At 41.1% G+C, this 27,874-nt stretch overlaps 1 long non-coding RNA gene across 1 annotated transcript; it reads left to right on the top strand.

Moving 5' to 3' along the window:
• Positions 1 to 479: 479 nt before the first annotated feature.
• LOC132817890 (uncharacterized) lies at positions 480 to 25,720 on the top strand. Its single transcript, XR_009644930.1, has 3 exons — positions 480 to 621; positions 15,577 to 15,658; positions 25,615 to 25,720. It is a non-coding gene; the product is annotated as an uncharacterized LOC132817890 (long non-coding RNA).
• Positions 25,721 to 27,874: the final 2,154 nt, after the last annotated feature.

Raw genomic sequence — 27,874 nt, 5'->3', positions numbered from 1 at the left:
TAGAGGTGCTACATAAATGCAAATTGCTCTACACTCTTCTATTCAAGCAACTCTTCAACTTTTATTGCAACATTTTCATGTCCAGATGTTGTTAACAACTGAGTCTGCCTCAGATATCAGCACTCTATTTTTCAAAAAACTTCGACAATTGATTTTCACAACATTAGAATGCCTCAAATTGTTTTGTAGTCAATGAAGTACTTTTAAAATATTGTAATTTTTGCAGAAAATGCATCAGCCTATTTGTGCACTGCAAGATTCCAGAAACTTCCTGCTGAAATTGAATCATCAGGAAATTGTCATAGCAAACTTGTTGAGACATCACTGGATTATGATGGCAAATTGCAAGCAATGAATAACAGCGGTTGCTGGGAGGTGATCTGTATTTGTATGGTATCTTCCTGAGACTGAGGAAGGCTTATTAATTGGTTTTTAGGTGTTGGTTGAGGGATAGGCATTGGTCTGCAAACAAGGAGAAGTGCCATGGGATCTTCTAAGTCCAACTGAGAGGGCTGATGGATTTCATCTGAAAGACTATACAACATTGCCTCATTACTGGAGAGTCGGTCTAAACTTCAACTGAAATTCTTGGAGCGAGACGTGAATGCACAGTCTGTTTTGGTATGTACATCCATATTTTTGTCATCTCTAGATTTTGTTATTCTAACTATTGCTCATTCTCCACTCAACAAACTTCAAAAGACAAGATTCCTACATATGTATACACTTCAGGTTTGTGATTAAAAGTCATTTCAAAGCTGGGACTAATTCTTAACATCTATATTCCTGTTTTGAGTCACTATTTGGAACACAGTATAACACTTTTGAACTATGTCTGTAAATAATAATGCTACTAGGCACACAAATTGTGTGCAAGAGAGATTTAAAAATCACTGCCAAAAAAAGGTCTGGAAAAAGCTTAAAGATAAGCTTTTCTATTTTATGTTCCCGTTCAATTTTCACTTTTTTCTTCTCCTGCTGTATGGGAGCTGTTTGTCATGGTGTATTTATCATTTATATCTTAGCAACCCATAAGTTACAGCTGTAGAACAATGAAAGGAATTTCACACATCTGAGAACAATTTTGCGAAAGATTAAAGGGTACTTTTCTGATTTCGTGCTCCTGGATTGGAACCTTATCCACGTGGACTGCATGTAAGAAATTTGACAAATTGTGGTGTATAATTTTCCAGCCAGTAATTTCAAAGAACGTAATGACATGCACAATATATCCTCAACCTTACAATGTGTGTTCCCAATGGGCGAAGTCACCTGTTGGAACTGCAAAGCCAGAAAGATATCCTTGTAATATTGACCTAAAATTGGATTGTGATGGGAAATTGCAAATAAAAATAGAAGGAGATAATTGCTAGAAAAGAAACCAATGTCTTCCAGAATAAGCTCAAGTAAAATTGAGCTCTTACAGTAATCTCCAATGTTTTAAAGCAACAGTGTGTTTTGGCACTATTCCTCTTCAGGCATGGTGTCTCAAAAGGCAAAGGCAGATGTGAAAGAGGGTATATATGTCTGCTTCTGAACATATGGCTGTCTCTCCAACCCACAATCACCACTGGCAAGTACCAAAACCCACAGCTTATCGCAGATGTTTTGTTTGCTGATGATTATGCCCTTCTGGCATACATGTAGGAGACAATGCAGCTCAAATGTCCTCCAAATATCACTGGTTTTATGATCAGCTTAAAGGAAATAAAAGTGAGGGACCAACAATGACCCTGAGGAAATTACATCCCACCACAGCTCAGCATTGACATGAGTAACCTCAATGGAGAGAATAGTTCATCTACCTAGATAGCATTATTTCAAGGGATGCTACTGTCAACTAGGACATAGTCTATCAACCGGTCAAAGCCTATAGCTCCTTCACCACCTTTCAAAGCATATCTGAGAAGAATTTATTACCATAACTTTTCCATTTATTTTAACAGGAAGCATTTTATGCTGATAATAAAGTCTGCTCTGGTGGTAATCTAGCTGAGGCCTTCTGAGCTAGTGGCATTTGACTCACATCAAGATTCTGTGCATTTGTCCTCTGGCTTTGCCTGGAAAGAAGCGCTTTTGTAGCATTCCCCTCTAGTCTCCCCACCATTACAAACCTGACCTAAGGAATATGACAGTTGTAAATACTTTTAAAAAAAAGGGATAACTCATGTTCATTTAAAAGCATAAAACATGCTCAGACCATTAAAGGTATTTTCTTTGTATCCATAGCAGAAAAATCCCTGACACACATTCTCCTGAATTACCTGCTTCTTAATTCTGAGGAGATCTCAGAGGTACAGCATGATATTTGAGTGTCTAAAGGAAACTCTGATATCATCTTTGCTGCCTGTATAATCCAAGAACCATACCAGCAACTCTTCATTTCAATCAGTGACATGATCAAAATATTTAACTCAATAAGTTGCAAGTTACTATGGATTGTGCCCAAAGGTTTGGATGTCTAAAACATTTCACCACAATCTTGCAATTGTTTTCATAATGATAAAGTTGAAACTGTCTAAAGTTGGAGATCTGAAACAGTACCCATCAAATTTCAGACAGGGGTCAAACAAGGCATTATGATAGCCCCACAAAATTGACAATCCATCTGGAAGTGGCTACTCACCACATCAAAGACCAACTGCCTTCTGGTGTCGATATTAACATTGCCTCAATGGAAAATGCTAGCCTCAGTCATCATGAATATGGCATGACTTACAGTATTCCAATGTTTGAAGTGTTGTTGCCCACACTGCATCAGATATGCAAACCCTTCTCATGTTCTTCAGTTCTGCATATAGAAACTCAGCCTGTACTTGAATGCCACTGAAACATAACTTATGCTGTATATTAATGTACACCTAGACAACTACATATTTCACCCTCCATATATGTTAAAGGAGAGACTTTGGCACATGTTGAGCACTTCTCACACCTGGCAGCTATTCTCTCAAAAGGCCACCATTAGTGAGAAGATCCATCACTGGATCAACCACACCAGCAATGCCTTCTGTAAACTGCAACAGCAAGTGTTCGACAATATAAACTGCTGCAAGTCAACAAAGTCCTGGACTACAGTTGAGTTGTTGTCACACATGCCACTAGTTCAGTTAAACCTGAACTGTGTGTTGGTGTCAAATAACAGGACAAGAGAAATTCTGTCATCGATGCCCTTGCTGCATCTTTTGGATTCAAGGACCATTGAACAAATGCTAGTGTGCTTTTTGAAGCCAGACCACAAGCTTTCAGGATAAAAAAAGCCCTACAAAATGAACTTCAATGAGCTGAAAAACATCTCCCCTACCAGATCCTCTTTATGAACTTTTTAATGCCTGTTATTCCAGAAGATGCAAAAGAAAATACTTCAAAGACATCATGATTCTGTTCTTGAAGTATAATATCACTGACATTAATGTCTGAGAGGAATTTGCTACTAATTATACAGAATGGCGACATGGATGCAAGGATGAAAGAAAGGATTTAGTCAAGACATAATGTCGTTCTTATCATTCTCATGTTGTTAATATTGATTCCTAATTTCATAAGGGTAGATCAGGAGGTGGCTGATTGCAGCAGAAATAAAATGATAATCACCTTCTCTCAGCTAAAGTATAGCAAAAGGGTGGAGAGATTTCGATGTTTTCAGTGGTGGTTTTTGACCATGTCAAGCATTTTCAAATGCTTGTAATGGTTTTATGAGCTCTTAAATTGTTTGGTAACTCCTGGCATTTCTATTCTGGCTGGAGGAGAAGGGAGCAGCATTTGCATGAGGGGTAACTGCAGGAAAAGCAAACAAAAGAGGCACACGTACAGAGACACAAGATAATGTACCAGCTGTTTGTTAAGGAACGTTAGGAACTTTCTAGGGAGCCTATAATTGAGTTGATCACCACAACATTAGAACTGACATCTACAGCTAGTCACACTGTTGCTTTTTGTAATCAAGCCTGTATATCTTTGCCTTCCATGTCAATCAGAATATAATGCATATTACAAGGGAACAGCAGGTAGGCTGAAGTTCACACTAGCACTGATCAGGTGAACAGGCTCTCTTTGCTAGATGAAACATATTCTATATAGACTTTTGGAAATAGCGAATTGGGGCTTTCTGTTTTATGCATATTGCAGGCCTTCCACAAATAATTCATTTCAGTTCCATCACCATGCAGGCTATTTTAGGCAAGCCCACTGCTCTCAGGAATTGTACGGGCCTTGGCGGGACCACACCTAGAATTTTGGTCTCCTTCTTAAGCAGGGATATACCAGCATCAGAAGTAGGACCACAAAGGTTATATTGATACTGAAATGAGAGGGTAGTTAAACAAGAACAAAAGGAGGAAATTAAAATAATTAAAGGGTGATCCCATCGAACCTGTCAAGATTACAAACGGATTTGACAGGTTAGATATTGTGGGTGGAATCTTGTACTGTTTCTGGTGGTGAGCTTGGAGAAGGGAAAAGTGTTTACTTTGTCAGGATGGTGGTACACCTGAATCTCTCTGCCTTCCCGCCTCCACAAGAATTAGATTTGAGTGGGAAACACATTGTTGGCTTTCCTGCTCTACTGTCAATTGAATCCATTAAATGACCAACTAATTACCATTTTGAGGGCCTCATCTGAAAGCTGCTGGTATTAAGCCAACTGTAGGTAGGCCTAGTAATGTACAGTGTGCACCACAGCTAATGCATGCAGCAAGCTTCTCACCTCAGAGGAATTCAATGCCTGATCAAGAGTCAAACATTAGCCCTTGCTACTATCTTCACTGCACACCACTCTTTTATTTGAGAACATTCTGTCCCTCCACATGATGTTTCTGTGGATTTAGTTGCTCCATAAACTGGCACTCTGTGGTGTTCTTCCTGCAGCAGTTGAAGCCTCACCAACTGCTGAGCACAAGATGTGCCGAGCTGCTATTGTTTGGCAGATCTCAGTAGGTGATATTTCTGTCCCTAGGACTTTGATTCTGTGGAAGAGCCATCATTGACTGATTATCTTGTGGTTTAGTGGTCTTTCCACAAAGAAGCGTCACAGGTCTTTCACGGCTGTCCGTCCAGCAGACGGGACTCTCTATATCTTGACAAGAGTCCACCCATTAATTGCATTAGTTGCCTCTCCAGGATATGGGGTCAATCATTTCAGACTGAGATGAAGAGACATTTAATCACTCAAAACATATGAATATTTGGAATTCCTTACTCACACAGATCGTAGATACTCAATTGTTTAATATTTTTGATTTTAAGTCTCTTGGTGAATCAAGGGATATGGGGAGTGAGCAGGAAAGTGGAGTTAAAGCTCAAGGTCAGCAATAATCGTACTGAATGTGACAGCAGATTGCGTCTTGTGGTATACTCCTGCTACTATACCTTATGTCCTATAACCACCTATCCCATTGATAAGGGCTACATAATCAGGTCCAGTGATCCCAGTCTGCACCCAACCAGCATCTAACTATCTTCAATTTGGCCAGCAGCTCTTGGAGGTGGTCATAGAGTCATAGAGATGTACAGCATGGAAACAGACCCTTCGGTCCAACCGTCCATGCTGACCAGATATCCCAACCCAATCTAGTCCCACCTGCCAGCACCCGGCCCATAACCCTCCAAACCCTTCCTATTCATATACCCATCCAAATGCCTTTTAAATGTTGCTATTGTACCAGACTCCACCACTTCCTCTGGCAATTCATTCCGTACACGTACCATCCTCTGCGTGAAAACGTTGCCCTTTAGGTCTCCTTTATATCTTTCCCCTCTCACCCTAAACCTATGCCCTCTTATTCTGGACTCCCCCACCCCAGGGAAAAGACTTTGTCTATTTATCCAATCCATGCCCCACATGATTTTATAAACCTCTATAAGGTCACCCCTCAGCCTCTGACACTCCAGGGAAAGCAGCCCCAGCCTGTTCAGCCTCTCCCTATAGCTCAAATCCTCCAACCCTGGCAACATCCTTGTAAATCTTTTCTGAACCCTTTCAAGTTTCACAACATTTTTCTGATAGGAAGGAGACCAGAATTGCTCAGTCCTCTGTGTTTTAAAGGGACGGGAGTGGTGATCATAATTAATTCACTGCTTGAGGCAGCAGTTGGTCCTGCAAATGGCTCAGGCAAATTTCCCCTGTTTACAGGCCCGACTTTGGGCCCTCTGACTAAATTCAGCCCCTGATGTGTAATCACAAGTTGAGCACCATTCAGGTTTGTGCTTTCTTTTCAAGTGACTGCAATCATCTGTTATTTTGCACCAGTCCTCCAACCTTCTCACTCTTTCGTGATTATTGATTTGTAGGAGGAAACAATGAAGATGTATCGTGTGATTGAAGCCTCCACTCATGTAGTTTTCTAGCCTGCTCAATGTGTAGAAGATGGTGTGGTCCAGAGATTGCTAGAATCAATACAAACTTCCCTGATTAATCCAAATACTGGGACAACTGGTACTGTTCAAGGACTCAGCAAATACTTGAAACAGTTTTGCATTCTGTATTAGCTCACAGGAAGAAGCAGCAATCATGCGTAAGAGAGAACAGCAGGTGTTGAATGTATGAGTCGAAGCATAAGGAGCTTAATAAAGATAACAAGACATTCATGACTTATGTGATAACAGCCGAAAACGTTTGTAGCTAAACGCATGAAGCGTTGGCAGCAAAATCATTTAATTGGTAGTACCAATAAAAATAAATGGAAAAGCCAATTTACATTGATGCTGGTAATTCGATGTAATGTAAAATACTAGAAATATTTGGCAGACCTGGCAAATCTGGGAAGTAATGTACAAAATTGACATTTTAAGTTGATGAGCTTTCATTTGAACTGCATGGAAGGCATCCATTGAGATGACTACGTATCCCAAAGATTATTGCAGAGTTAGTATTCTGCACCGAATGTTGTTTTATGGCATAGACTCCAGAACCTTAAGACAGTTACGTAGCATTATGACATTTAATGTTCTGCTATAAGGGTACCCATCTCACCACTAGTCACTCTCTTAGTGTAATGGAGTCAGTCAGCCACGTATATGTAATATATAGCGATATCATGAAGCACTGAACACAGTCTCTGCCTGTAAATCTGTAATATTGTAACCATGTAAAAAACTAGTGTTATAATAAACTTCAAGGCATTTGTTTCTGCAAAAACCCGACTCTCTGTGGTACATGTCATGTGGACTAATATATAGAAAACCACATACCACATCACTGGAAACAGACACAAGTTGAAAATGGAAATCTCCACACCCACTGACATTGAGGCTCCCTGATAACCAGTTCAATGCTTTGAGGAATTGCTGGTACACCAAAATATTTATTCTTTCAAAGCTTAAACTCCTAGTGTTTGCATAGTTATCCTCTTCAAACGAGTAGTGACATATGACCCAGCCTGTGCTGATGCTTTGAGTTCACGATCTCTTACCATGCAATTGTTAGTTTCAGTGCTTGTTGGAAGAGTAAAGACAATAAGCCTTCAAATGTAGTTCTCTCTTTCAGTGTCAGTGCGGGGTCTAAGTTAATTGAAGGAGGTGGGAAAGTGCTGAGGAGCAATTGTCAACACATAACAGCAAGAGCGACATGCAGCAAATGAGTGGAAATATTTTACAGTACTAGGTTTCCATGCTGTGTGCGTATAAGCGATAATGCACATGAGTTAATAAGAACAGGAAAGGAAAATGTTGAGAGGCCCTGCTGTGCATGACCTCCAGCCTCATCATCTTCATTCTGTATGCTTTCTCTCTCTGTCAGTCAAGTTGATGGCTGAGTCCCCCATTGTTGTCAGAGTTTATAATGTAATCATCACTTCTTCAGTTCTTGGAGAATCCCTCCAACTGTGGATTGACTTCTCCTGGTGGAAAAATGGAAGGGACCTAACGTGTGCCCTATTGAAGGATTATGCAAATATTTGAAACAGTTTAGCATCATGCACTGGTGCACACATAGAAGCAGCAATTGTATGTAAGAGAGGTGAATAGCAGGCGGTGAACATATAAATGCAAGCAGAAGGAGATTAATAAAGATAACAGGATATTAGTGACTAAGGTGATGTCGGGGAAAAGAATTGAAGCTGAACTCATGAAGCATTTGCATCAAATTCAATGAATTGATAGTACTGATAGAAACAACTGGAAAAGCAAGCTCATGTGGACACTGAAAATTTTTAAAAAATATATAAAATTCAGCAAATCTCACGACATCTGTGAAGAGATATACAAAATTATTAAAATTGGGAAAAGGTTAGCATTGTAATTGGTTTAAAGAAAATGAACTGGGAGGGCAGAAAAAGAGAACAAAGGGAGTAGCTGTGATGGGGTAGATGGCAGGAGGAACAATATGTGAAAAGAAAAGATCAGAGTCAAAGGGAATGGAATGGATCATGTGAAGAGATGTCAAGTATGACTGACAGAATCATGAACAGCTGGTGACCAAAAGCAAAAGATAAAAAAAAGTGTAAAACAAGAGTGAAAACCTGAACCAACAGAGGTTATAATTTGAAATTGTTGAACTTATTGTTGGATATAGAGTGGTAAAGTTCCTAACTGAAAGATTAAGTGTTACTTCTCCAGCTTAATTCAATGGAATACAGCAGCACATTGAGGACAGAGAACTCAGAATTGGTGAAAGGTAGAGAATTAATGGGACAAGTGACTGGAAACGCAATGTCACACTTGCAGGTAGGATGAAGTACTATGCAATAAGGTCACTTGACCAGTGTTTGATCTGCAGAGGAGATTGCATTGGGTATAGTTAGTACAAATACATTTCTGTTTCACCGAGCGTGAGTTTTTGGAGTCTTGGATGGTGAGAAAATAGGAATAACGTGGGCAGAATTTGCTCCTTCTGCACTTGCATAGAAAGGTGCTATGGGAGGGGGAGGGGTTGTTGGTGTTGCTGGCAGTGGTGAAAATCACCTGGATGATCTGTTGAATACAGAGGTTGGTGAGGTGACTTTGGAACACTTCAATCCTGAAAAAGAGTCGCTGGACTCAAAATATTAACTCTGTTTCTTTCTTCAGATATGCTGCCAGGCCTACTGAGTTTCTCCAGCAATTTTTGTTTTGATTTCAGAATTCCAGTATTGTATTCAGAACTATTTCACTTTTATTTGAGTAGGTAATGTAAAGTTGGGAGAAGGGGGGAAATTATGAACAAAGTTGATGAGATTTTCCAGTTCGAGGAAAGAGCAGGGAACGGCACTGCTATAGTCACCAAAGAATGTATAAATTGAAAATAGAACACTTGCTGGTGGCATTATCATGTCCAGAGTGATCGGCAACAGTATCTCAGCATCTGAATTCCCCCAGGCTGCCTCAAAGCCTAACCAAGGCTGAGAAGATTGAGGAAGACGATGTTGATCCGAAGCAGATCTTGGCCATCTCAGCTTCTATCGCTTCTCCTACCCCCCTTTCACAATCAATATTTATGGTATGGGCCTCAGTGAGCACAGCTGCCCTTGCAGGGATGTAGGGAGTAGATTCTCAGGTGGATCCCCTGCTGGCTGTCCATTACGTTCCTCAAGTTACACAGCCTGAGAGCTGAACAACCTATCTCCACCTCTTCCATGGCAACATGAGTAAATGTGCAGGACTGTGAGAGCTCACAAGGTTCCTCATCACCATGAACTCTAACTGGGTCACCGTGCATTCGATAGACTTTCATTCCAATTGCAACTTTGTGTAGGCATTGTAAATACATGCTTTGTGTGCTCCAATGTTTGGTAATTACTCTTCATTTAGGAGGGAAGGTTGATGTTAAACGTTCAAAAGCAAAATCAGATTCTTATCAGCTCCAATTTAGATTGTGCATGGCTCTCCATTTCTCAGTGATAGTAAGAATGTGCAGGAGGTTCTCCTCATAAAGGCTCAGGCTTTGTCCCTCACTATGTCCTGTAAACTCCTCATTTGTATTAGGAGTTCCCTGGAGAAGATGGGATCCTGCATGAAACCAACCAATGACATCTGGGCATCACTCTCCATTCTGATTGTTCACTGGTGACTCCAATGGCTGCTCCTCTCCCTGCTCCATTCCCTCTGCTCATTCTCTGATGACAATATGAGGTTTTTCTTGGCATCTGACTTCTCAAGTTTCACCTTGCCTTCTACACACTATATCGTGTAGCATGCAGCAGATAATCACTGCCACGGGCACCATGGCAGGTGAATATATCAGAGCACATTTGGAATGGTAATGATACCAGAAACTGTTTATTGATTGAGATGCCAAATCATTAAAGCATAGCCCTTGACAAGAACCAGTCAGGCACCTACCTGGAATGACTGAGAAATCCATGCCTCCCACAGAATCAAAGCTTTGTGATAACTGCCTAGGACTCAATAGCATACACAAAGGAATATCTTCAATAATCAGCAAGTATTGGAGAAACCCAGCTCGTCTGACAGCACCTATGGGAGAGGAACATAGCTAACATTTCAAGTCAGAAGTCTTGTAGGTTGAATCACTTCTTGCAGGTCTAAAGATAACACCTATCAGTCTCAAAACATTAACTCTGTTTCTTCTTTCACAGATGCTGCCGGGTTTCCCCAACATTTGCTGATTATTGAAGATATTCCTATGTCTGTGTTTTCTGCTTTTATTTTAAATTCCCAAAATCCTCAGCAAATTGCTTTTATTATAGGAATCTCCTCATGTGGTCACACAGGCCCTTTACATTGATAGGGAGGAAACCTCTCAATTTAATAATTCTCAGGCCTCTTGGTGGATGTCCTTGTGGTCACATATGTGCAATTGATTGTTCCTTGTACATAGGGATGCTGGCAACAATGACAAAACCTTGCCCTCTGCAACTGCGAGTCTGCATGTGTTAGTCTGTCACCCACTGAAGCAGACAATCTGTAACCATATTTGTTCAGCAGTGAGCATTTTATCTATGCTCATTCACAGGATATGGGCAAGAATTTGCAATATATGTTAGTGCCTTGGAGGAAGGAGGTGAATGTACTATTGCCAAGTTTGCAGATGGCACAAAGATAAGTGGGAAGGCAAATGATGAGGATGATACAAATAGTCTACAAAGGGTTAAGTGAATGGACAAAAACTTGGCAATTGGAACATAATGTGGGAAATTGACGTTACACTTTGTCAAGAATCATAGGGGAGGGAAATATTATAGAAATTGAGGAAGACTGCAGAATGCTGGAACACAGGAGGCTTTGCATAAATCAGAAAAAGATAGCATCCAATTCAGTAACTAATAGGGAATGCTGGCCTTAATTTTAAAGGGAATGGAGAATAAAAAGAGTGCGGCCTTGCTAAAACTATCCAGGGGTAAGCCAGGCAACAGCTGGAATACTGTGAACTATTCTGGTCCCCTCACTGAAGGAATATATACTGGAATTAGAGGAAGAAGACTGGAGGTTGACAAACGTGGTGCCACTGTTTAAGAAGGGAGGTAAAGACAAGCCAGGGAACTATAGACCGGTGAGCCTGACCTCGGTGGTGGGCAAATTGTTGGAGGGAATCCTGAGGGACAGGATGTACATGTATTTGGAATGGCAAGGACTGATTAGGGATAGTCAACACGGCTTTGTGTGTGGGAAATCATGTCTCTCAAACTTGATTGAGTATTTTGAAGAAGGAACAAAGAAGATTGATGAGGGCAGAGCAGGAGATGTGATCTATATGGACTTCAGTAAGGCGTTCGACAAGGTTCCCCATGGGAGACTGATTAGCAAGGTTAGATCTCATGGAATACAGGGAGAACTAGCCATTTGGTTACAGAACTGGCTCAGAGGTAGAAGACAAAGGGTGGTGGTGGAGGGTTGTTTTTCAGACTGGAGGTCTGTGACCAGAGGAGTGCCACAAGAATTGGTGCTAGGTCCTCTACCTTTTGTCATTTACATAAATGATTTGGATGTGAGCATAAGAGGTACAATTAGTAAGCTTTCAGATGACACCAAGATTGGAGGTGTAGTGGACAGCGAAGAGGGTTACCTCAGATTACAACAGGATCTTGACCAGATGGGCCAATGGGCTGAGAAGTGGCAGATGGAGTTTAATTCAGATAAATGCAAGGTGCTGCATTTTGGGAAAGCAAATCTTAGCAGGTAAGGTCCTCAGGAGTGTTGCTGAACAAAGAGACCTTGGAGTGCAGGTTCATAGCTCCTTGAAAGTGGAGTCGCAGGTAGATAGGGTAGTGAAGAAGGCGTTTGGTATGTTTTCCTTTATTGGCCAGAGTATTGAGTACAGAAGTTGGGAGGTCACGTTGCATCTGTACAGGACTTTGGTTAGGCCACTGTTGGAATATTGCGTGCAATTCTGGTCTCCTTCCTATCAGAAAGATGTTGTGAAACTTGAAAGGGTTCAGAAACGCTTTACAATGATGTTGCCAGAGTTTGAGGATTTGAGCTACAGGGAGAGGCTGAACAGGCTGGGGCTGTTTTTCCTGGAGCATTGGAGGCTGAGGGGTGACCTTACAGAGGTTTACAAAATTATGAGGGGCATGGATAGGATTAATAGACAAAGTCTTTTCCTGGGATCGGGGAGTCCAGAACCAGATGGCATAGGTTTAGGGTGAGAGAGGAAAGATATAAAAGAGACCTAAGGGACAACTTTTTCACGCAGAGGGTGGTACGTGTATGGAATGAGCTGCCAGAGGATGTGGTGGAGGCTGGTACAATTGCAACATTTAAGAGGCATTTGGATGGGTATATGAATAGGAAGGGTTTGGAGGGTTATGGGCCGGGTGCTGGCAGGTGGGACTAGATTGGGTTGGGATATCTGGTTGACATGGACGGGTTGAACCGAAGTGTCTGTTTCCATGCTGTACATCTCTATGACTCTATGATTCTAAGTAAGAGAAGGTTCACTTGGTTGATTTCGGGTATGGGAGAATTTTCTTCTGAGGAGAGGTTATAAAATCTTGCGAATTATGAACAGAAAATTCAGCCGGTCACACCTGTTCTGCTATTTAATACAATCATGGCTGATATCGTTTCAGCTTCATCTGCATTTTCCTGTCCACTTCCATAAACCTTTAACCCATTACTCAGTAAAAGTCAGTCTATCTCCTCCTTAAGTTTAATCCATGCCCCAAATATTGGAGGCTGTCCTCATTGGAAGATATGAGATTCTTAGGGGCATTGGCAGACTAAATGATGAGAGGTTCTTTCCTCTTCTGGGAGAGTCCAGAACCAGACAGAATATTCTCCAACTAAGGGTCATCCAGTTATGGCAGAAATTAGGTCTCATCTCTCAGAGGAGAGAGAATCTTTTTGTTTATTGATCCACAATATATGAGTGTCATTGACTAGGCCAGCACTTATCACCCAGTTGATAGTTAATGCTGTGGGTCACTTGTGGTCCAACAGCTTTTTCGCCAAAGCGAACTATGTGGAGTTTTCCCCAATATTGGCAGTGGTTTCATCAACCCTGAACTCCAGATTTCTATTGAGTTCAAATTTTATCATCTGTATGGGATTTGAACCCTTGTCCCCACGTCATTACCCTGGGTTCACACATTAATAGAATAATAGAGTCATAGGGATGTACAGCACAGAAACAGACCCTTCGTTCTAACTTGTCCATGCTGACCAAATATCCGAACTTAATCTCATCCCATTAGCCAGCACTTGGCCTCTGTCCCTCTAAACCCTTCCTATTCATATAACCATGCAGATGCCTTTTAAATGTTGCAATTGTACCAGACTCCACCACTTCCTCTGGCAGCTCATTCCATACAAGCACCACCCTCTGTGTGAAAAAGCTGCCCCTTAGGTCCCTTTTATATCTTTCCTCTCTCGCCCTAAACCTATGACCTCTAGTTCTGGACTCCCCCACCCCAGGAATAAGACCTTGTCTGTTTATCCTATCCATGCCCCTCATGATTTTATAAACCTCTATAAGATCACCCCTCAGCCTCCAATGCTCCAGGGAAAACAGCCACAGCCTGTTCAGCCTCTCCCTGTAACTCAAAACCTCCAACCCTGGCAACATCCTTGTAAATCTTTTCTGAACCCTTTCAAGTTTCACAACATTCTTCCTATAGAAAGGAGACCAGAATTGCATGCAATATTCCAAAAGTGTCCTAGCCAATGTCCTGTACAACTGCAATATGACCTCCCAACTCCTGTACTCAATACTCCGTCCAATAAAGGGAAGCATACCAAATGCCTTCTTCACTATCCTATCTACCTGTGACTCTATTTTCAAGGAGCTATGAACCTGCACTCCAAGGTCTTTTTGTTCAGCAACACTCCCCAAGACCTTACCATTAAGTGTATAAGTCCTGCTAAGATTTGCTTTTACAAAATGCAGCACCTCACATGTATCTAAATTAAATTCCATCTGCCATTCCTCAGCCCATTGGCCCATCTAATCAAGATCCTGTTGTACTCTGGGGTAACCTTCTTTGCTATCCACTAAACTTCCAATTTTGGTGTCATCTGTAATCTTCCTAACTATACCTCCTATGTTCACATCCAAATCATTTATATAAATGACAAAAACTAGTGGACCCAGCACTGATCCCTGTGGCACACCACTGGTCACAGGCCTCCAATCTGAAAAGCAACCCTCCACCTCCACCCTCTGTCTTCTACCTTTGAGCCAGTTCTGTATCCAAATAGCTAGTTCTCCCTGTATTCCATGATAGCACCACTAAGCTTTACTTTGCAACAGAGGGCTATATGGCTGGATCATTCCTGGTAACAACCGGGATTTGATAGGGGGATATTCAGAGATGGTCTGTGCCATTGAATGTCAAGGGGTGATGTTTGGATTATTTCTTGTTGGAAACAGCAGATGCCTGGCACTTCTATAGCACCAATGTTATTTGCTACTTATCAGATCAAGCCTAAATGTTGTCCAGGTCTGAGAGCATATGGACACAGACTGCTTCAGCATCTGAGGAGTCATGAATCATGCTGGAAATTGTGCAATCATCCACTAAATCCTTATGTTAAAGAAGTTGAAGATAGCTGAGATGATTGACTCTCAACTACTCCATCCATCTTCTTTAGGTCAGGTATTACTCCAACCAGTGGAATGTTTTCCTTTGATTCCCATTGAGTCCCATTTTGCTTGGATTCCTTGATGGCAAACCTGATCAAATCCTGCCCTGCTCTAAAAACCCGCAGAAGGGTTACACCCGAAACATTGACTTCTCCACCTCCTGATGCTGCTTGGATTGCTGTGTTCTTCCAGCCTCCTACTTGAACACTTGGATTCCAGCATCTGTAGTTTTTTCATCTCTAACTGATGTAAAATGCAGCACCTTCACTTCCTTCTTGAGTTCAGCTCCTTTGCCCATGTTTGGACCGAGTCTGTAATGAGGCCAGGAGCTGAGTGGTACAGGTGGAGCTGAAAGTGAGCATCACTGAGCAGGTTACTGTTGTGTAAGTCCACTTTAATAGCACTGTTGACAACACCTTTCAACAGTTTACTGATGATTGAGAATAGACTGGATAGTTGGCCAGGTTGGGTTTGTTTGACAACAGAACTGGGCAAATTTCCACATTACCAGGTCAGTGTTGTAGCTATACTAGAACAGCTTGACTAGAACAGTGCCTAGTTGTGGACTGCAGGTCTTCAATAACATTGCCAAATGTTAACAGGGCTCATTGTCTTTACAGTATCCAAAAACTCCATTCACTTCTTGAGGAATGAATCGAACTGGCTGAAAGATGGTATCTGTGAAGCCTGGAATATCAGGAGGTAAGTGAAAATCATCATCTACTAGGTACTCTGGCTAAAGGTGCTTGCAAATTCTTCAGCCTTGTTTTTTGCACAATTATGCTGGTCTCTGCAACCAATGAAGGTGAAGATATTTGTGGAGTCTCCTCTGCCAGTGAGCTGTTTAACCATGATTTACGACTGGAAGTGGCAGGACTCAAGAGCTTATATCTGATCAAGAGATTATTGGACTTAATAGCTCTAGAGCATTCCGTTTCTGTTGTTTGGCATGCAAGTAGTTCTGTGTTGTAGCTTCACAAGTTGACATGTAAGTCTGATCCTGTTCATTGCAGGCCATCCTGGAGTCTTCACTGATCCGTGTCTTAGTGGTAATGGTGAGGTGGGGAATTTGCTGGACTATGAGGTTATAGATTGCGGTTGAGTGTAATTATGTTGCTGTTGTTGGTCCCCAGCACTTCATGGATACCCAGTCTTGTTTGAGATCTCTCCTTTTTAATTGGTGGCTGTGCCACACAATATGATAGAGGGTAACCTCAACCTGAAGCTCAGACTTTGTCGCCATAAGAACTCTGCGGCAGTCATTGTTACTGATTATGTCATGGACAGATGTATTTGCAGTCAGCATATTTGTGAGGAGGAGGTCAAGGATGTTTTTTCCTGTTGTTGGCTCCTTTGCCACTTGCTGCATATCCTATATAGCAGCAATGTTGTTTACGTTTCTGAACAGTAGTGATGTTACAGTGATATTGTTGGTGATGGACATTGAAGTTTCCTACCTAGAGTAAATTCTGTGCCCTTGTCAAGAGCGGTGTTTACATTGTGGAGGAATGATTTATATGTTGAGGAGGGGCAGTAGGCATTTATATTCAGGAGATTTCCTTGCCCTTGCTAGATCTGGTGCCACAAACTTCATTGCTACCAGAGTCAATGTTGAGGACACCCAAGACAACTCCCTCCCAAATTGATGCTAATCTGTTGCCACCTCTGGTAGATCTGTCCCGTTGGTAGGACAGCACATACCCAGGGATGGTGATGGTGATGTCTGGCTCATTGTCAGGTTTGGTTATGCATATGACTGGGCTAGGCTGTTACTTGACTATTCTGTGAGATAGCCCTCTCAATTTTGGAATAACGCCAGATGTTGATCAGGAAGTCTTTGCAGGATTGGCAGGCTTGTATGGTGCTGTTCTATTACATTGCTTTGCTCAATGCCAACAGGTCTATCCAGTTTAATCCCTTTTTATTAGTCTTTGTAGCAATTCAATGCAACTGAGTGGCTTGATCATTTCAGAGGACAGTTAAGAGTCAACCACATTGCTGTGGACTATGAATCACATGCATGCCAGGTCAACTGATGGTTTCCCTCCTATTAAGTGAAACGGATAGGTTTGTATGGCATTTGATTCACGGTCACTATTAGTCTAGTTTCCAGATTAAATAAAGTTAAAATTAATTTTAAAAATAAATTTGTTAACAAATTCCAAGTTTATTAAATGAATCCAAAATTTACCACCAGCCAGAGTGGGATATGAGCTTTCCAAAGCATTGGCCTGGTTCTCTGGATTACTTGTCCATGGACAATACCACTACACTGGCATGATTGTTGCTGGTGAAATGCTGCACAGGTCTTCAGAAAATCCCTAGAATAAAGTAGCCACAAACATTTTGGGCTATTTTAACATCAACTGTTTCCGAAAGACCCATTGTCTAATGGTTTGAAGCATAGTTTTTCATGCACAATGGCACAGATGTCTGAGACCAAATTGGTCTGAACATTCTCAGCCTTCTTTTACGTCGACAATCCTCATGACTTTATGCATCTAATATAATACACCCTGTGTTCAGGGCAATAATTTGTTCTCCTTTTTGGCTATGACTGCGGCTCCTATTGCCTTAGGATTCTTGCTTTTGTAAAATGCACCTGCCCACCGGCCTGGATGTGTGAGGGAGCTGCACCCATGTTGTGATAGCCTGGTATAATTGTCCGATGCCTACTTTGCTGCCAGCTGTGATTACAGTGTCTAAGGTGACTATTTCCTCCAATCTTTGTTCCTTCTTGATTGTAAGACCAGCACTTTCAGTGATATCCAAGTGACTTAAGCAAATTATTATCAACTTGAGAATACTTCCTGCCCGCACTCCAAGAGCTTTCATAACTCCTTGTCAAGGAATCCTTGATCACTTTGAGTCCTTCGCTGCAGCAGGAATTATGAAAATAGGATCCAAAAATGTTTTTCACGACAAACAATAGTTCCCCAATCTCTCTCTGTACTTGTACACTCTACCCTTTTCTCGAACATCAGCAGGGCTATACAGGGCTAGAACAGGGAACATCCCACCTTCTATTTTGTTCTTCTGTCTGTGTCTGTTCTAATGTAGACAGAGGCATGTAAATCTGTACTGTAAAATCTTCTTCACACATTTGGAATCCAGGGTGGTCATTTGTCTTCTATTTTATTGATATTTGTTCTTTTATTGTTTAATCCTGGTATCATACTAGGTTTATTTAGCCCTTAAGATATAATTGCTTTGAAATAACCATAAGAGCAGTTTAACTAACTAACATAGAAGCCAGTTATTTTTGTTTAATGCCACCAATCTGTATTCAAAGCCCATTGCAGTGTTATCCACCACCAATAAGGTTGCATTCATGATTAGCAAACATGCTATACATGATTAACAAGGCATAGAAACCTGGCACCTTTAAAATTTGTTTCCGGGTGCCCTTTCCTCCAAATCAGAACATCTGCTGCAACACCCTCATAACAATTCTGTTGTATTAATATCACATACAAGATTGGAGCCACCTTCTATAGTAAATGCACTGCCGCTAGAAACTGACAAAATATATCATCAGTGTGTCGACCCTAATGGACATGGCAAACATTCTCTCAGCATTTTGTCTGAAGCTGCACTGCAGCTTTTAGATTTTTGTAGAACATGTGTCGACCAGCTGTTTCAATCATGCTGCCTGAGTCTCTTTCCCTAAACTGCTCCACTCCTCTTTCCGTTTCTTCAAACTTTTGTTTTAATGAAATCCTGCTGTTAGCCTCATCAGGTTCACTGTGTCTCCAGGATTTTCAGGTTTCCCTTTATCCCATTATCCACTCACTTGCTCCAACACTGCTACGCAGCTTTTCTGGGGGCTATTGAATTTGCTGCAGTATAAATATCTTCTGTCTTCTTTATTTTTAAAGCCAACTATACTTTATTGGATGCTTTTCTGATTTTAATTGATACTGGGTCCAACAAAACTATGTTAAAACATTCACATCACAATAATTTATCTTAGTGGAGTGTCAGTGGAGCTAATTTGTCAAATATCATCTGATTATATTGTCCAATAACTGATTTCTCATACCAACTTGAAACAATATCTTAGAGTAAATAGCAATCTTCAGGATACTGTCCACTTACAATTTGCAATGCAAACTCTTATTCTGTTTAAAGTGAAATCCAGAGATCATTATTTCTGGATTAGACTCCTTTTGTGTAGCCAAATAGCATATTGTCCTCAGCTAAAGGAGATAATTTGCACTGGAGTTAAATTACCAAACCAAAGACCAGTAAAGCTTAAGGATCTCAAAGGGCTCTAGTTCTAATCCATCAAAGCTTTCAGATTTCTAACGCATTTTGTTCCCTGTGCTTATTCTCTGTGATGCTGATGTTGCCGCAGCCATTTGTTGTGCAAACCTTTTGAGATCTGAGGTTTCCACTTGTGGGAGCTGATAATGACTTTGGCCACCAACTGGCTTGACTGGTGACGCTCCCTCTTGAGAAGAAAGAGAATGACTCATGCCTTTCCCTGGTTAAGGAAATAAAAAAAACTAAATGTAAACGAATGTGGAATCCAAACAACCCAGCCTGCCTTTCATCTTCCAGCACCCTAATGATCTGCTCCTAATGAAGGCATTTTTTTAGCATTTACTATGGAGAGGTTTCTGATTGTCCTTACTGTCCTGTTATATTGACTCAGAAGGGACATTTTACAAATGAAAGCCACACCTGCCCCACACAGTAATACACGGCACATTTGTGAAAAAGAACCAATCAATAATCTAATGTAAAGTCCATTAAAGTGTCACTTTTCTCAACATTATTACAACAAATCAAATCCAAAGGGTGAGACTGTGGTCAACTTAGTTAGTTTTGTGTAAAAAAAAGCATATTGAATTCTAGCTATCTACAGAGATAAAAGCCCAGTGATTGATCTCTCTGTTGTGATCCTGCCTTAATCCATTTTCTTACTTGTCTTTGAAGAAACGGTGAATAAAAAAGTATTTATCGTGCCATTTTCAAATTTCAGACATGAAACCCCTGACTCCTATGCAATATAAATATCTTAGAATGCTCCTCACTCATTGATTAAGGATGAAGGGCTAATAGAGTAATGGGATATAGTGGAAGTGTGAATATTATTGCACCACACATTTTACTGCTGAAGATACAGACTTAAAATTTGTTAATCATTGACTTGTCAGAACAGAGCGAAGAAATGTCATAGATAATTCAAACAACTAAATAATAGATTTACATTGACCTGATGGGAAAAGGCACTAACTTGTATAGTGGCATAATATTAGAAATTCAACAGGTTACAAGTCTCATTTGTGACGTTTGCCATTTTTAGCCTGAGTGGTATAATTTGGTTATGTGTTCTGACAATAATGGATTTAATAACTAATCATAGCAATTAATCTCCATCAATTAGTCCACAACAGATTTAGACACAGGTACAAGAAAAGCCTGCTGGTGACGATCAGCTTTGTGAATCCTACATTCAAAGTTTCCTGTTTCTCTCAATTGTACTACACTTACCATATTTCATATTTCACATTACTTGTATGCAGACTCCCAAAGTAATTTTTCTTAAAGAAAATCTGATTTGCATTTGAATTATTCAAAACTGAATGGCTTTCGAGGACATTTCAGACAGCAATTGAGTCTCAACCACATTGCTGTGGGTCTGGAGAGAACGGGTAAGGATTTCCTTCCCTAAAGGACATTGGTGAATCAGATAGGTCTTTCAACAATAGATAGTGGTCTCAAAGTCATCATCAGACTTTTAATTTCACTTTTTAATGAGTTCAAATGCCATTGTTGATTATGGAGGGAGGATTTCTGCCAATCCGTGAGGGCAGTGGAGTCGGGTACTTTGAGGAACTTGGGAATCCTTGGAATTGGTGGAATGAAATATTGAGGTGGTGAGAACATGATCGGAACCTGTTGGAAGAGGAGAAGCTAAAAGCCATTGGGAAAGGTCAGTGGGTTGTCCTTAATAATACAGTCTTCTCAGGTGGTTTGTGTGTTTTCAGGTATAAAGGTACTTACCTCCCATGTTTACTTAGTCCTTTCCTCAGTACAGGCACAATTTTCTCAATTCTTATAAAACCCAACAGTGACAACAGTTACAGCTGAAAACCTGCATCACGCCAGAGACCTGGGTTCATTTCCTGACTCAGGCGACTGACTGTGTGGAGTTTGCACGTTCTCCCCGTGTCTGCGTGGGTTTCCTCCAGGTGCTCTGGTTTCCTCCCACAGTCCAAGGATGTGCAGGTCAGGTAAATTGGCCATGCTAAATTGCCTGTAGTGTTAGGTAAAAGGGGTAAATGTAGAGGAATGGATGGGTTGCGCTTTGGCGGGTCGGTGTGGACTTGTTGGGCCGAAGGGCCTGTTTCCACACTGTAAGTAGTCAATGAACTTTGCAACCTTATTATCATTATTCAGTTTCCAATCTGGCCTTTTGGAGTGGGTTGGCTACCTACCTGACTTCCATCCTCAGTTAAATCTGGAAATATTGGATTGGAAACAGGCTTGTATTGGGAATTTACAGATTTTAATACCTAACAACCAATCCCCCCTTGCTGAGCTTCCCCAGTTTGGTCCCTTTTTAGGTTAAAATTCAGCTTCTAATCAATCACAAACCTAAGCTTTCCAAGTATTGTTGATCAGTGGTAAATTAATTAATCTATTTCAAATGATAATCTGAGAATGTACTGGGAGATATTGGGCCACACACACTAGGAATTGAGATCCAAATTAATTTCCACCTCCAAACAGACCCCACCACCAAGGATATATTTCCCTCCCCTCCCCTATCAGCGTTCCACAAGGACCACTCCCTTCGTGACTCCCTCGTCAGATCCACACCCCCCACCAACCCAACCTCCACCCCCGTCACCTTCCCCTGCAACCGCAGGAAATGTAAAACTTGCGCCCACACCTCCACCCACACTCACTTCCCTCCAAGGCCCCAAGGGATCCTTCCATATCCACCACAAGTTCACCTGTACCTCCACACACATCATCTATTGCATCCGCTGCACCCGATGTGGCCTCCTCTATATTGGGGAGACAGGCCGCTTACTTGCGGAACGCTTCAGAGAACACCTGTGGGCCGCCCGGACCAACCAACCCAACCACCCCGTGGCTCAACACTTTAACTCTCCTTCCCACTCCACCGAGGACATGCAGGACCTTGGACTCCTCCACCGGCAGAACATAACAACACGACGGCTGGAGGAGGAGCGCCTCAGGTTCTGCCTGGGAACCCTCCAACCACAAGGTATGAATTCAGATTTCTCCAGTTTCCTCATTTCCCCTCCCCCCACCTTGTCTCAGTCGGTTCCCTCAACTCAGCACCGCCCTCCTAACCTGCAATCTCCTTACTGACCTCTCCGCCTCCACCCCACTCCAGCCTATCACCCTCACCTTGACCTCCTTCCACCTATCCCACCTCCATTGCCCCTCCCCCAAGTCCCTCCTCCCTACCTTTTATCTTAGCCTGCTTGGCTACTCTCTCTCATTCCTGATGAAGTGCTTATGCTCGAAACGTCGAATTCCCTATTCCTGAGATGCTGCCTAACCTGCTGCGCTTTAACCAGCAACACATTTTCAGCTATGCTTCACCCTAGAATAAGTTAATGATAAGAGCTTTACGTCTTAATATTCGAGTCTGTTATTGGCAGTATTACATATAAACATATATGAATATCATGCTACTGTCTATTATCATGATTCAGCATTTCACTTAATTTGAGCATGTGTGGAATGGAACATTAGAAAAAGCTTGCAGCTTCATGGGAAATGTGACAGTAACTAAGGAAGAGATAATGCTGGATTAAGATTCCTCATTGTGTATCGTATTAGTTGAACCATTCAGAATGTTGATGAACATCAGGATAAACAATGCATTTTATTAAATACAAAAAATAGGATTGTGAAAGAAATAAGATGGATTGAGAAAGTGTGTGAGTTATATTAAACAAATCAATACAAAATCAAGGTCAGAAAGAAAAAGAAACATAGGATTAAGAAAGAACAAAACACACTAAAAGAAAAAGCAGTTTTTTAAAAGAAATGTAAGTTTTACATTCAAAGTGTCTCTTAAAACAACCAGAAGGAATGAGATTCAATGTTTCAAAGTTTGGTTTCTGGGCCAGAGATATAGATTGGTAATCATCAATTACTATCATGATAAAAATTCATTTAGGCTATTAATTTCTGGACTAAACTTTTCATAAAGTGTTTAATTAATTTATTTGACAATTAATTTGCAAACATAGTAATCTCATTAAAAGCACTGGGGGGCTAAGGACAAGATGTATTCTTGTGATACTGACAGTAAAGTGATACAAGTTATCCTACAATTATGGTGATGTGTAAGTTGTCGGTCGAGTTGCATGTTAATAATGCTTTTTTATTCATAAACCTTTTTATAGAAAATTTTCTCCTTGATTCTTTCATCTCAACATGATTAACAGGATCAAACATGAAGCAGCACAGGTACCTGCGGACTGATCCCATTTTAGTACATTCTCTGGAAGAAATAGGAATTATGAGCTGATTGACCTTTTTCTTCCTCTTTCTTATACCATGGGTATTACACATCTTTTCAATCTTTTGAGGGAATGTTTTGTTCTAATATAGTCTAACAAAACACAAATGCTTCACAGAGGAGTTCAAATGGGAGGCTGGACTTTTAAAGAGAGTTTTTCAGCCAAATGATCATCTGGTTAAGCTTTGCAACTTTCTTCTCTTATATTATTTGAAATTAAAGGCATTCAAATTACAGTTTATGCACTGCTTTTAGCAAGCCGGTGCTGAATAATAGCTGTTTAATACTGTTAATGATGCTTTTAATGTGTGCAATAGCCATTTAGTTGGTTGTGATTCACGCCTTCAAATAGTGCTTCATGCTGTTGAATAAATATTTATAACCTTGTAATTATTTCAGATTTTTGCTGCACTTTTCAATCAGAGAGCTGTAATTCCATCTGGAAAAATAATTGGTCTACGTGATGTTGTGCAGATGTTGCTGTTATTTCTTTCCAGAGGTCAAGATTGTACCTTTAGCTTTAATAATCAACTCAATTTTCCCCGCAACTCTCCCAAAAATGTGGACATTATTATATGATATATTTTTGACATTGCAATAACTTTGGTGACATTGAAACTGTTTTCCCATGCATGGCTCCCAATCCTAATTGCAGGATAGTTTTATGTAGTAGTTGAAATAAAAATTAGAACTGTACATGTCTAAATTTACACACATGTAGTCATTTTAAATTGCAGACAGTGGGCACTTTGACATTAAATTGCAAATGCTTAGTTCTAATGCCAATGACTCCACTTGGATATATAAATGAACAGGCTTTAATATTGTTGTAGCAGATCCCCAATTTCATTTTCAAATCTTAGAAGATTAGTCAGTTTTATTGGATTTGGACAGAAATGTTAACTAACCCACACACAAATTAATCTGTCATTGCTGTCTCAATGCTAGAACAACAATGCCAAATCAATCCATTTATGATCTTACTGTCTGGTTATCTGTTCCCGTGGTTGAAGAAAGACTGTATGGCCCAGCAATGGTAAAGAAAACTCTTCAGTGGATTTTTTACATCTTTGGATTGAAGTGTTTTCCTGTTCAGCCTGATGCATGACTAAATATTTTGGGCATTGAAATCTTTTTTAGACAGCTTGAGAGTTAGATCTAAAGGAACAAACTAAGTAGACAAACATCTTCTAGTGGTGACAACAAACAAGTTCCTGATTTAAGTTGTACATCTAAACTTGGCAAAATTCACCTGTGTCTGAGTAGCACAGAGCTCATCCATAGAAAGAAAGACAGTGAGAAGTGCTTCTGCTGAAATTAAAGGCTGTGACCATTTTCCTCTTAATGCCTGAACTAGCGACAACAACACCTGTTTTGAGTCAGCCCTCCTTTATGGAAATTAAATGAGAAAAGTCATCCCTGTCCCTAGAATTTTCCTCAAGTAATACAAGGTTTGTGTAAGAAAACACAACCGTTATGAAGGTGACTGTTTTGGAATTGGCACTGTATCCTGAAGGCAGAAAATCAGAGTGGCGGCCATTTCTGATTGTTCCTAATAATTAAGTTAGACATTAAAGCCTGAGGATTTTCCAAAAAATCTATGTTTCTTGTAGCGTAAGAATTTAAAAGTAGCTTTTATATTTTGCATAGACCTTTCACAATTGTATTAATGTTAGGAAAATAACAGAATGGCTGTAATAATGGCCGTACAGAAGTTAAATATTATTAAAAAGAGAAATGGGATTAAATCTTTTTGAGATTTTGTCAGTTTTGTTGAGGTTTACGGAGGATAAAATGTCTCTCCATGAGACCTAACGAGATTTCTTGCTGCATCTGACCAAACAAAACTCATTAACTACTTATAGCATCTCTATTGAACTTCTCAACTGATTCTAGCCCCATTCTACCACTTGTAGACAGGCAAGAGGCTGGAAGAACACAGCAAGCCAGGCAGCATCAGGAAGTGGAGAAGTCGATATTTTGAAGAAGGTTCTGAAGAAGGGTTACACCTGAAACATTGACTTCTCCACCTCCTGATGCTGCCTGTCTTCCTCTGTCTTCCAGCCTCCTGCCTGTCTACTTTGGATTCCAGCATAAGGTTTTTTTTGTTTCTCACCATTCAACCATTTGCCATTTACAGAAGAACTCACCACTCACTGAATATCCGCCAAAAAGAACATCATCCCAAGCATTGCATTATCTATCAAAGGCTGCTGTGCACCTGGATGAACACTGGCATGCTGATGCTGCCCTCTCATTAAGGTCAGTCATTCAGAAGTATTTGAGCAAGGGAAAATGGCACCATGATTTCCCACCAGGGAGCTGGAAGCCCTGGTGGATAGGGTGGTCCAGAGGAGGAATACCTCCTTCTGGAAGTTTGATAGAGAAGGCCAAACCACTAGACTCTGCCAACCTAGTCTGAGGCCATTACGCATAGAGACATGGAAAACAGGACCAGGAGTAGAACATTCAGTCATGTCAGAGGAATGGCCATGATCTCAGTGGACAAAAGGACAGCTCTGCTGTAAGCCATCTCTTTGAGCTCTGAGGAAGGGAGGACCGCAGATGAAGCATCAGTAAGTCAGCCACCTGTAGTGTCCACCAGCTCAGATACTAGTCTCTCAGTGGGAACTACATAGTTAGATAATTTGGGAGCACAAACCAGTGAGCACCTCAATCCAACAGCTCCATAGCCAGCAAAGGAAGAAATGGTTATGCTGCTGGCAATCAGAGAACTGAGAGACCAGGCATCTAATCAACTCCAGCCAATGGTTTCAGCATAGAGTCATAAAGTATGGAACCAGATCCTCAGTGCATCTTCTCTGCACTGACCAGATATCCTAATCTGTTCTGGTCCCATTTGCCAGCATTTGGTCCATATCTCTCTAAACCATTCCTATTCGTATACTCATCCAGATGCCTTTTGAATGTTGTAATTGTACCAACATCCATCACTTCCTGTGGCAACTTGTTCCATACATGCACCACCTTCTGTGTGAAAAAGTTATCCCTTCAGTTCCTTTTAAATCTTTCCCCTCTCACCTTGAACATTTGCCCTCTACTTTTGGATTCCCCATCCTAGGAAAAAGACCTTTGCTATTCACCCTTTTCCATGCCCCTCATCAATTTATAAACCTCTATAAGGTCACCCCTCAGCCTTTGTGCACATGCACAAGGAGGCATAGGAACAGCAGACAGATAATTGTGAGGAATGGCCCTCATAGGCTAGATGTTACATCTATGCCATGGGGCCTAGTTGCTGCCATAGAGAGCCAGTTCCAGCACCCTCAGGGTATGCTGGATATGCGCACAGACCTGCACTCCACCACTCTAGCCACTGGTTCTCACTGAAAGGACAGTGATAGGGGGTTGGGGAACCTGGTCCTCAGGTGACTCTTCCTTATAGAGGAATAGGATGGTACTAGGAGGCACTCATCCAGAGGAGAATACACATACAGGTCCCTGAGGATTATCTTTCTTCATGACCCTTCCCTCAGTGAAGAAAGTGCACTGTGTCAATAATTGCAATTTTAACACTTGTTATTGAGATGTCTAATGAATTATAACACCTACCATATTTAAAAAATGCTTGCTGTTTATAATGCAAAATATTCAAAACCTAAATTTTAGCTTTTAGCTCCTTTAGCTCAACCAAGTATTTAGCGTTCTCAGCTTACTCCAAGGGGAAGGCGTCTTGAAATCTAAACGACGGAGAGGTTTGCAGTTTCAGGCTGTGACTCTGTAGGAGGTCCCTATGAAGTGCAATGAAATGAAAACATCATCTTCATTTGCAGGCATTTTATTTCTGAGGCTAAGTGTGGAGACGATCTGAAAAGCAGGAAGTAATTCTGTTTGGGTTAGAGTGGATTTTTTCACATGATGATGTTCTTTTCAGTTCATTACACATTCAAGCACAGGTAGAACTACAAATTTTAATGGCAAGTGTGCTGGAAGTTATGAAATCTGCTCGGACCTTCCGGGATTCAACTTACAGGCCCTATATTTAAAAAGCACCAGGACAGCACTTCACTCTCTGCAATCCAGGAGCATCTGTGGAGACATTGGGCATTTGATAACAGAACGGCCCATGCTTCAGTGATATCTCTCCAGAGGTTCCCCTGCAGAGCATCCACAGACGAATCAATGTGCTGATTCCCAGGGGTTGCAACAAGAGGCCATATCACGTCAGTAACCTGGCCAGAGATGGGACTGGTTATGGCGCTTTAAGATGGTGAACAATTTGCTACATACCACCAGGGTGAGCGCCAGTATCTATTCAATGCTTCATTCCCTTATGAGTGTGAGTTAGCATTGCATGTTTGTGGCTGCAGAAAACTGTCACACATGAAATCGGGTGCCAGACGTCTACATCACATGCTCATGTGCAATCAATATCTGTC

This window comes from Hemiscyllium ocellatum, chromosome 8, assembly GCF_020745735.1.
Source record: "Hemiscyllium ocellatum isolate sHemOce1 chromosome 8, sHemOce1.pat.X.cur, whole genome shotgun sequence".
Lineage (NCBI taxonomy): Eukaryota > Metazoa > Chordata > Chondrichthyes > Orectolobiformes > Hemiscylliidae > Hemiscyllium > Hemiscyllium ocellatum.
Note: the sequence above shows the minus strand (reverse complement) of the source record. Positions and strands in the feature narration are given on the sequence as shown.